General features: G+C 34.6%; 1 pseudogene; it reads left to right on the forward strand.

Annotated features, from left to right (window-relative positions):
* The first annotated feature begins 300 nt into the window (after positions 1 to 300).
* Positions 301 to 2,643, forward strand: LOC113779231 (annotated as a pseudogene).
* Positions 2,644 to 8,286: the final 5,643 nt, after the last annotated feature.

Genomic DNA, 8,286 nt, shown 5'->3' on the forward strand with positions numbered 1-8,286 from the left:
ATCGGTTTGATCCGATTTTAAAAACACTCTCCATCCCCCATCTTCTCCACCTGGCTAGATTGTACCCAAGTCAAGTCTGCCAGTGGTCTTCGAAAGTGGTGGAGCCCAAAATTAGGAAAAAAAGGCCTCAATTTGTGCTGTCGGTTGCCTAATTTTTTTTTTTTTTTGTTGTCAAATGTCGGTTGCCTAATTGGACTGCAGGTTTCTTCACATATTGCACCGGCCTTCCATCCTCATCCGATCTTTATATTCAAAATATCTCTAAAATAATAAAGCCAGCACAAATGGATACTCAAAATCTCTTTATCCAATCACCACTCGGGCAGTTACCCCAGTTTACAGTCATATAAACATGCTGCCCTGCTGATGGAGGTATCCAGAGAGAGTAAAATACTAGAAGTCGAGAAGGTAAAACAATAGGGGGAAGGAAGGAAGAAGGTTTATGGATACTTTAGTGTCTTCCCTTGTAATCTCTTTTGTCATCTGGGTATGCATCTATGTGCTCATTTCAAATTCAAGGTCCCGGAAATCAGCAGCCAGACTCCCTCCGGGACCTTATTCATTTCCAATCATCGGTAATCTCCATCAGCTTGGTAAAAAGCCCCATCAATCATTTGCCAAATTATCCCGAACTTATGGACCTCTGATGTCTCTTAAGCTAGGGAGCAAAACAACCATACTTGTATCATCTGCAACTGTTGCAAGAGAAGTGCTACAAAAGTATGACCGGATGTTTTCAAGCCGAGCAATCCCCACTGCTGCTCAAGCACTCGATCACCACAAGTTCTCTTTGGTCTGGCTGCCACCTTCCAGCCAATGGCGGAACATGCGCAAGATGTCCAAAGAGAATATCTTTGCAACACAAAGACTCGATACCAGCCAAGGCCTTTCGTCAAGAAAAGCTTCAAGAATTACGCGATTATTTGCATAGGTCCAGCGTTAGCAGGAAAGCTGTGAATGTTGGTGATGCAGCCTTCACAACCTCTCTGAACTTAATATCCAGGACTCTATTTTCTAAAGATTTTGCCAACTATGACTCTGTCTCGTCTCAAGAACTCAAAGAGATTGTGTGGGGGGTGATGAAAACTGCTGGCGCTCCTAATCTCTCAGATTACTTTCCAGTTCTACAGATGATTGATCCCCAGGGAATCATGAGGGACAGCAAGTTCTATTTCCAGAAGTTGTTTGATATTTTTGATGATATCATTAATGAACGGCTACAAGTCAGAGGTACATCAGAGGCTAAGAAGAATGATCTGTTGGAAGCACTGCTGGATCATAGCATAAAGAATGAGTTTGAGTTCGGCCGCAATGATCTCAAACATTTGCTTTTGGTAAGTGTTAACCTGATCACCTTTATAAGCTAGTTGGTTATAAATTTACATGGCTAAAAACTTTGTCAATGTATAATTAATTTCTTGTCCTTCCGTTGACCCTGGGGCTGATTCTGTGCATTAATATTATAGTCGATGGGAAGTTTTGCTCGACTGATTCTCTTAAGAAATTAAATGGCAACCTGACATTGATAGTCATGAAAATTTACCATTTGGTAAAATGCTGAAAATTAATGATATCCTCTAGATGTAGAATGACTGCTAATACATGGCTTGTAGGGTACTTGACTAGTAAAGTGCAGGGCAGAAATATAGGTTGGAATAGAATTGAATCTTTAGTGGAAATCTTCAACTTTGCACGATAATCTCACATCATATGGGCAGGAATTAGGAAATCTGTTGGCTTGACTTCAGTCTTACTATGGTTTCTACCAGGATCTATTTGTGGGAGGAACAGAAACTACTTCAGTCACTGTGGAGTGGGCAATGGCAGAGTTATTACGCAACCCTGATAAAATTGCTAAAGCTAGAGCCGAGTTCAAGGAAGTCATTGGACAGAAGGAAGTAGTCCAAGAATCAGATATCTCGAGGCTCCCTTACTTGCAAGCGGTAATCAAAGAAACTTTTCGGCTACACCCCGCAGGACCATTACTTGCTCCTCACAAAGCTAATGATGATGTAGAAATCAATGGTTACATAGTGCCAAAGAACACACAAGTACTTGTCAACGTGTGGGCTTCGGGTAGAGATCCAGCAACATGGTCAGATCCTGAGATTTTTGAGCCAGAGCGATTTTTAGACAGTGAAATTGATGTGAGAGGCCAGCATTTCGAGCTCATCCCCTTTGGTGCAGGGAGGAGAATATGTCCTGGATTGCCTCTGGCTTATCGAATGGTGCATTTGATGCTAGCTGCTTTCATTCACAACATTGACTGGAAACTTGAAGAGGGAATGAAACCAGAAGATTTGGACATGGATGAAAATTTTGGGCTGTCAGTTCACAAGGCTTTGCCTCTGGAGGCTATTCCAGTTAAGCTATGAGTGCAATCCAATAATTTGTAGGCCTAATCATTTCAGATGATTAGAATTGAGATTGTTGTGCGTTTTGTATGTAAAATCTTTAACTAGAACACTGAAACGTTCGATCCCTTCACATGTGGCGTGTATATGACCAAGAAAACTACCTAAGTGGTCAAATTTTAATGCCAAGGGATATTGGTCACATTTGTTTTCAGTAGAAAAAAGAATGCCTCTCAACGCACCTGCAATATTTCAAAAAAGGCCAAGTCAAGTTGGAAGAACTATAATATGCTCTAGATGGCTGTTGACATCAAAGACTTTTTAATACCTTGGGAGCCATCAAAGACTTTTTAATTCCTTGGGAACAAAAACTCTTTAAACAACCAATGAATTGTAAAGTTGAAATAATACAACAAAATGGTACATCACCCCAAAATGTCAAAAACAAAATAAGAAAAGCAGAGACAGGGGATACAGACTCCAAAAAGTCAATATGGTAGCCTGATTAATATATCCAGCTAAATCCAGTTGAGGTAGCCTGATTAGTATTTCTAGCTAAATCCAGCTTTCCAACAATCACAGCTCAAGCAGAAATATTTAAGTACTCAAGGTAATTTGCGCTGATAAAGAGGCGGAGCACCAAGAGCTTCCCGTTCTCCTCTCTCCACTTTACCTATTCAATAGGGATCATTTCAGAAACCTCCCCTAAAATTTCTGATAGTCTCACTACCTCCTATGAGGTTTCTAAAATATCAGAAACCTCTTCTATTATGTCATTGGGGTCCAATTGTTACATCAAACATGGAGAAATGACTTAATTACCCACACAACTTAAGAGATATTTCGCAATTATGTTCACATGATTAGTTAAATTGTTATTAACTAGTTATCTATTTGGCAAACAAGTTTTTTACCAAGTTTTTCTCCTATAAGTTTTTTAACAAGTTTAGTTACAGTAATCTCAAAAAATTTTCAAAAATTTTTAAAATGCACGATTAACAATACCCAAAAACACACAAAAAAAAATCCCTTCTTTCTATTCTTCTTCTTTCTCCTCCTATCTCAACCCATCACTACCAGAGCCACCGGCTAGCATCAGCCGACAACTCTGCTGGCGCTGGCATTGGCTGCCGACCACCATTTTTTCTTTTCTTTTTTTTTTCTTTCTCTCCTCCCTCCCCCTCTTCTCTTTCTTCTTTCCTCCCTTCCTCTACTCCCCCCTCCCCTCTCCACACCACCTCCTCCCCCCTATGATCAATGACAATTTATAAGTTTTTTGTTAAAAATTTTTAATATGCCATTACAAAAGGGGGGCCTTTCTGTGATTGATAATTGATGTGCTTGAATAGAAGCAGTGATTCAAACTTTGGTGGTTTTTGTGGAATAAAAGAAATAGAGTTTCTGTAGGCATATCTAAGGATTTAGGAGACTTGAAGAGGAAATTTGCTCTAAAAAATTATTATGTTCTACATGATTTGCTCCATTTGATGATTTGTATTCAATTATAGTGTTTTTTTTATTCTAATTGTTACTTTTATTGTCATGGAAAATAGGTGTTGGTGTTGTATGAAATATAAGTAAAGATTTTGGTTGTATGCTACTAAATTGAAAAACCTTTTAATGATGAAAATATATTTGTTGTTTGTGATTAATCAACAAATGTTCTTTTTTAAATTGAAATGTTGGCTGTGACAGGGTTTACATGCTTTTGTTTCTCTTGTAGTAGAGTATGCAACTAATGTGTTATAATAGATGTAATAGTATGATATTACATGTACAATATGTAGATGAGACTTTGAGTTGCTAAACTTGTTGTAGAGTTAGGAAACTGATTTGATCTTTTGTTTATGCTCTATGAATGAGGTAATAGTTATACAATCTTGAAATTGAAGCCTTGCTTTTGTAAGCAATTTCACTTCCACTGTCTCACATTTGGTAAAGTTAAATGGATATATATTGTACATAATAAATTAACTACCCAATGCAAAACTTAAGGGTAGTTATGGAATCAAATTGCTTTCTCTCTCCTAATACCAATTATATATATATATATATTTTGTATTTGAATTGGGCTAATTTGTTACTAACTAATTAGTTTTAAGGGAGGGTTTTGATACTTTGGAAACCTCAAGGGAGAATAGTGAGACTATTAGAGACCTTAGGGAAGGTTTATGCAATTACCCCTATTCAATAAGCAAGGCTATGTTTTGAAACTCAGACCATTGAGTGACTTGGCTGAGCTTAGGAGTCACAGGCTAATGGGCATTTGACATATGTTAAAAGACAAGGGCTATTTTGTCCAATCATAAAGCAACAAATATATTGGCCACTAATCTATTCAAATTGTACATTTTCTGCCACTAGAAGATTTTTTTTTTTTTTTTGTTTCAAATTGCTATCCGACTTAGCAAAGTGATATACTAGTTGCAATTCCATTGATTTTTCTCTTAAGATCTTTGTTTTTCACCTGATTCTAGATTTGGATCTTAGGTCAATTTTTTTTACCTTTTTTTTCCACCGAGAGTTTTAGAATTTTCAATAGTACAAAAAATAAAATTTAGAATTTGTAAAAGTTGTTTTAATAGATTCTGATTTATAAGTTTTGATAAAATATCTAAATTTTGTAATGAAGTTTTTGTGAATTAATTTCAGATGAACCCTAAAACTAAATGAAAATAGTAGATACAATAATAAAATTTGAATGAAAAACTGTTAATGTACTATTTTGGTTAGTTGAGTGGCTGACTTGGAACAAAGTGTATTGTCTGTATAGTTCAGTGGCTATTTTTATCTGGACGAATTTACCCATGGTTTTGGCACATGCCATACACATGCAATTCATTCTATTAGGGTTAACATCAAATTTGGATGCAATGACCACTAATACAGTGATTAGTTTGAATCAAAAAAATAATTGAGTGATTAAAAGCATACGAGCAATGATAACTTAGTAACCATTGAAGTTTTTTGCCTTTTCTGATAATGTTTGGAGTTTCTTTGAACAAACATTGATAGATGATCTCGAGAGAAATGCTTTAGTGGATTCCTTGGGTCGTGGGCTTCCCACTTGGTATTTTTGCACTTAGGTCTTTTTGCTGGCCTGTGTTTGGAGGTGTATCCAATCTGGAACCTGTCCCAAATGTCTGTTAAGCTGGACTCATGCGATGGACCTTGCGACCTTCAGCTTGAGCTCAGCATCCTTCCTTTTCTTCTCCTTTAACTTTCTTGATGCCTGAAGTATCCTTCGATGATCACTAAAAAGGGACTTAATCCCTCTTTGAATTGTAGGTCGGGGATTTGAACATCACCTGCAATGAAAAGAATTTAAAAGAGGTGCCAGATCACCTTTTTAATCTAATCATATTTGTATACCTGTTAGTCTCTTTCACAGTCTCTTTAGACTCCCCTCGCTGTAGAATAGAATAGATTAGATTATACAAATTTTATCGTTATCGGTAAAAAAAGTACCCCTCATTTCTTCTACTTATGTTTTTGTTTTTATATATCCTTCCACCATCCCTCCATTTTTCTTCTTTGCTACTGCAACATTTTACATACATATACCATATATATACGTACCATTTCGTCAAAGGATCGTTTTCTCTCTCTGTTTTTTTTTTTATTGCTCACCGGATTATATATCTAATCTATACAGTTGGCGGGAAGAAAAAATATAACTAAGAAAGAGAGGTGGCAGTTACACAAAAAGCGGAAGCTGTCAAACTGGCTCTAATGTAAGCCGCCAATCAAGGCTGGAGAAACATAGAAGTTGAGCTGGAAAACAGCAGACTTAAGGAATACATTGTGGACTCAAGACACAGCAGCTGGCGGTTGGCAACGCTTTTAGAGGATATTTAGTCCTTTTGTAGTTTGTTTCATCTGTGCTCCTTTTCTTTAACTAATACAAGGAAATTAGATAGCATTAAGTTGAGTTTGCATGCTCTTAACTGCTGATTTGATCAAAAATGGGTAAATTCCAATCTTAGATGCTAATGTATCAAAACTCATTATGGGACAGTTGTCTCTTTTATTTGAACTTTTGTCCAATTACTGTAAAGTTTTAAGGATGATATATAAATCTAACGTTTCGACAAAAAAAAAACAAAAAAGTTACACAAAAAGTGAAGACGTACGTATAATCTAGGTGTCAAAAGTGTCAAAAGCCACCTTCGGATGAAGAGCCCAATGCTGACATGAGACACCTTACCTGAGATCTTGAGGTCGCAGTCGCAAATATGCAACAATTTATGCATGCCTACCAAATTTAAATTAATATGAAGTTTGATTAATGAGTGGCCCAGGGTGCGGGATGATTCAGGAGTTAATTTGTTATAAAAGTGAAGTTAATTTGAAAAATTATTGAAATGTAGCAGTGCTTATGCATTTATGGCGTAAGTTATATGTAAATTTGGGTGCATTAACCATTCGGGCACCTATCATAAAAATTCATTGACAAAAACCGAGGGTGTGTTTTGAATTAACTTGTTTTTAATAACATATATGTTCAAGTAGTAAAACTACAGTAACACAAAAAAAAGGTCAAAAGACATTAAAAACAAAAAATCATAGCACCATTCCACTACATTATCACGCTTCTTCCTCAAACATCAACTTAAATATACTCTCCTGTTCTTTAATCCATTAGATGTGAGAAATATGATGAGCAGTTTTCATGCCCATATGTTATCTTTATCATTATCATTACTATATAAAAAGTACCATGAGTTTTGTTAGGTTGGAGTGTAAGTGTAAATATTCTTGTGATCTTAATTTTTATTATTCCAATTATACTCTCATTAATTGATAATTGAAGTTTCATATCATGCTCTTTTTAATTTATTATGATGATTAAAATTTATTATATTATATCTATTGATTTAGAAGATAATAATTGTCGATGAAAAGATAAAATGTTGAGCATTAGAGACCAAGCAAGATTTGGTCATAATTTTCCATTTGTCCAAAATACCTTTCTCTCTAATAATTAGATTTATTATATTTTAATAATAACAGTAATTGTAGCAACTAAGAAAAAAACTGTAACCTTAATTATATTTGAATCATGAAGACAAAAAACAAAATATAACACTCCAAACTAATGTGTATCTTAGCATTCTATTTTCAATTTTTTTATTTTCATTAAAAATTCTTGATGAATCATAGCCTAATTAAATTTTCAAATCTTCAAAAATATTACTATTAAGACCAAAACAAGGTTCTCTTAGGACAATAGAATCTTTGTCATTGTGTTTTATACTAGACTCTGTCATTGTTTTTTATACTAGATTCTACCCAAAAAATAAAAAATAAAAGAAAATAAATGAAGAAAGAAAAACTCAATTATCTCTACCAATAAAATTTCAGTTCTCAAAAAATGAACAGTTAGACGGGAAAATTTTATATATGGTAAATAATCTATACTCCATTATTAACAAAAATAACACACAAAATAATATAAAGAGTTCAACTTCAAAGAATATACATCTCTTTATTTTCTTTTCAAAAAAGGGTACACATAACTTTATATTAAGGAATTTCATCAACATATTGACAAATTCAACTTACATAACATAAAAAATAATAATGGTAGATAGAGCATGCAACCGATAATTATGCGAATAATTATTTTTGATTTGATTTTATTTCATTTTTTCACCCTCCTACCCCTCCTCATAACTTTTTCATTCCCAACCATTAGGTACAGAATTTGAATCTTGAACCGGAGAGAACTCTAAAACTCCTACCCTGACCACTAAGAAAACCCCAGTGGTTAGCAAATAATTAACTTTTACTTAGCATGCAAATTTAGATCCCAATTCTAAAAGAAAAATAAAATTTTTTATATATCTAATTAAAAATCAAATAAAATTAACGGTATTATCATAATTTATTTGTCATGAAAAAAACAAAAGAAGTAATTAGAAATATCAAT

The sequence above is a fragment of the Coffea eugenioides genome, chromosome 8 (genome assembly GCF_003713205.1).
Source record: "Coffea eugenioides isolate CCC68of chromosome 8, Ceug_1.0, whole genome shotgun sequence".
Classification (NCBI taxonomy): domain Eukaryota; kingdom Viridiplantae; phylum Streptophyta; class Magnoliopsida; order Gentianales; family Rubiaceae; genus Coffea; species Coffea eugenioides.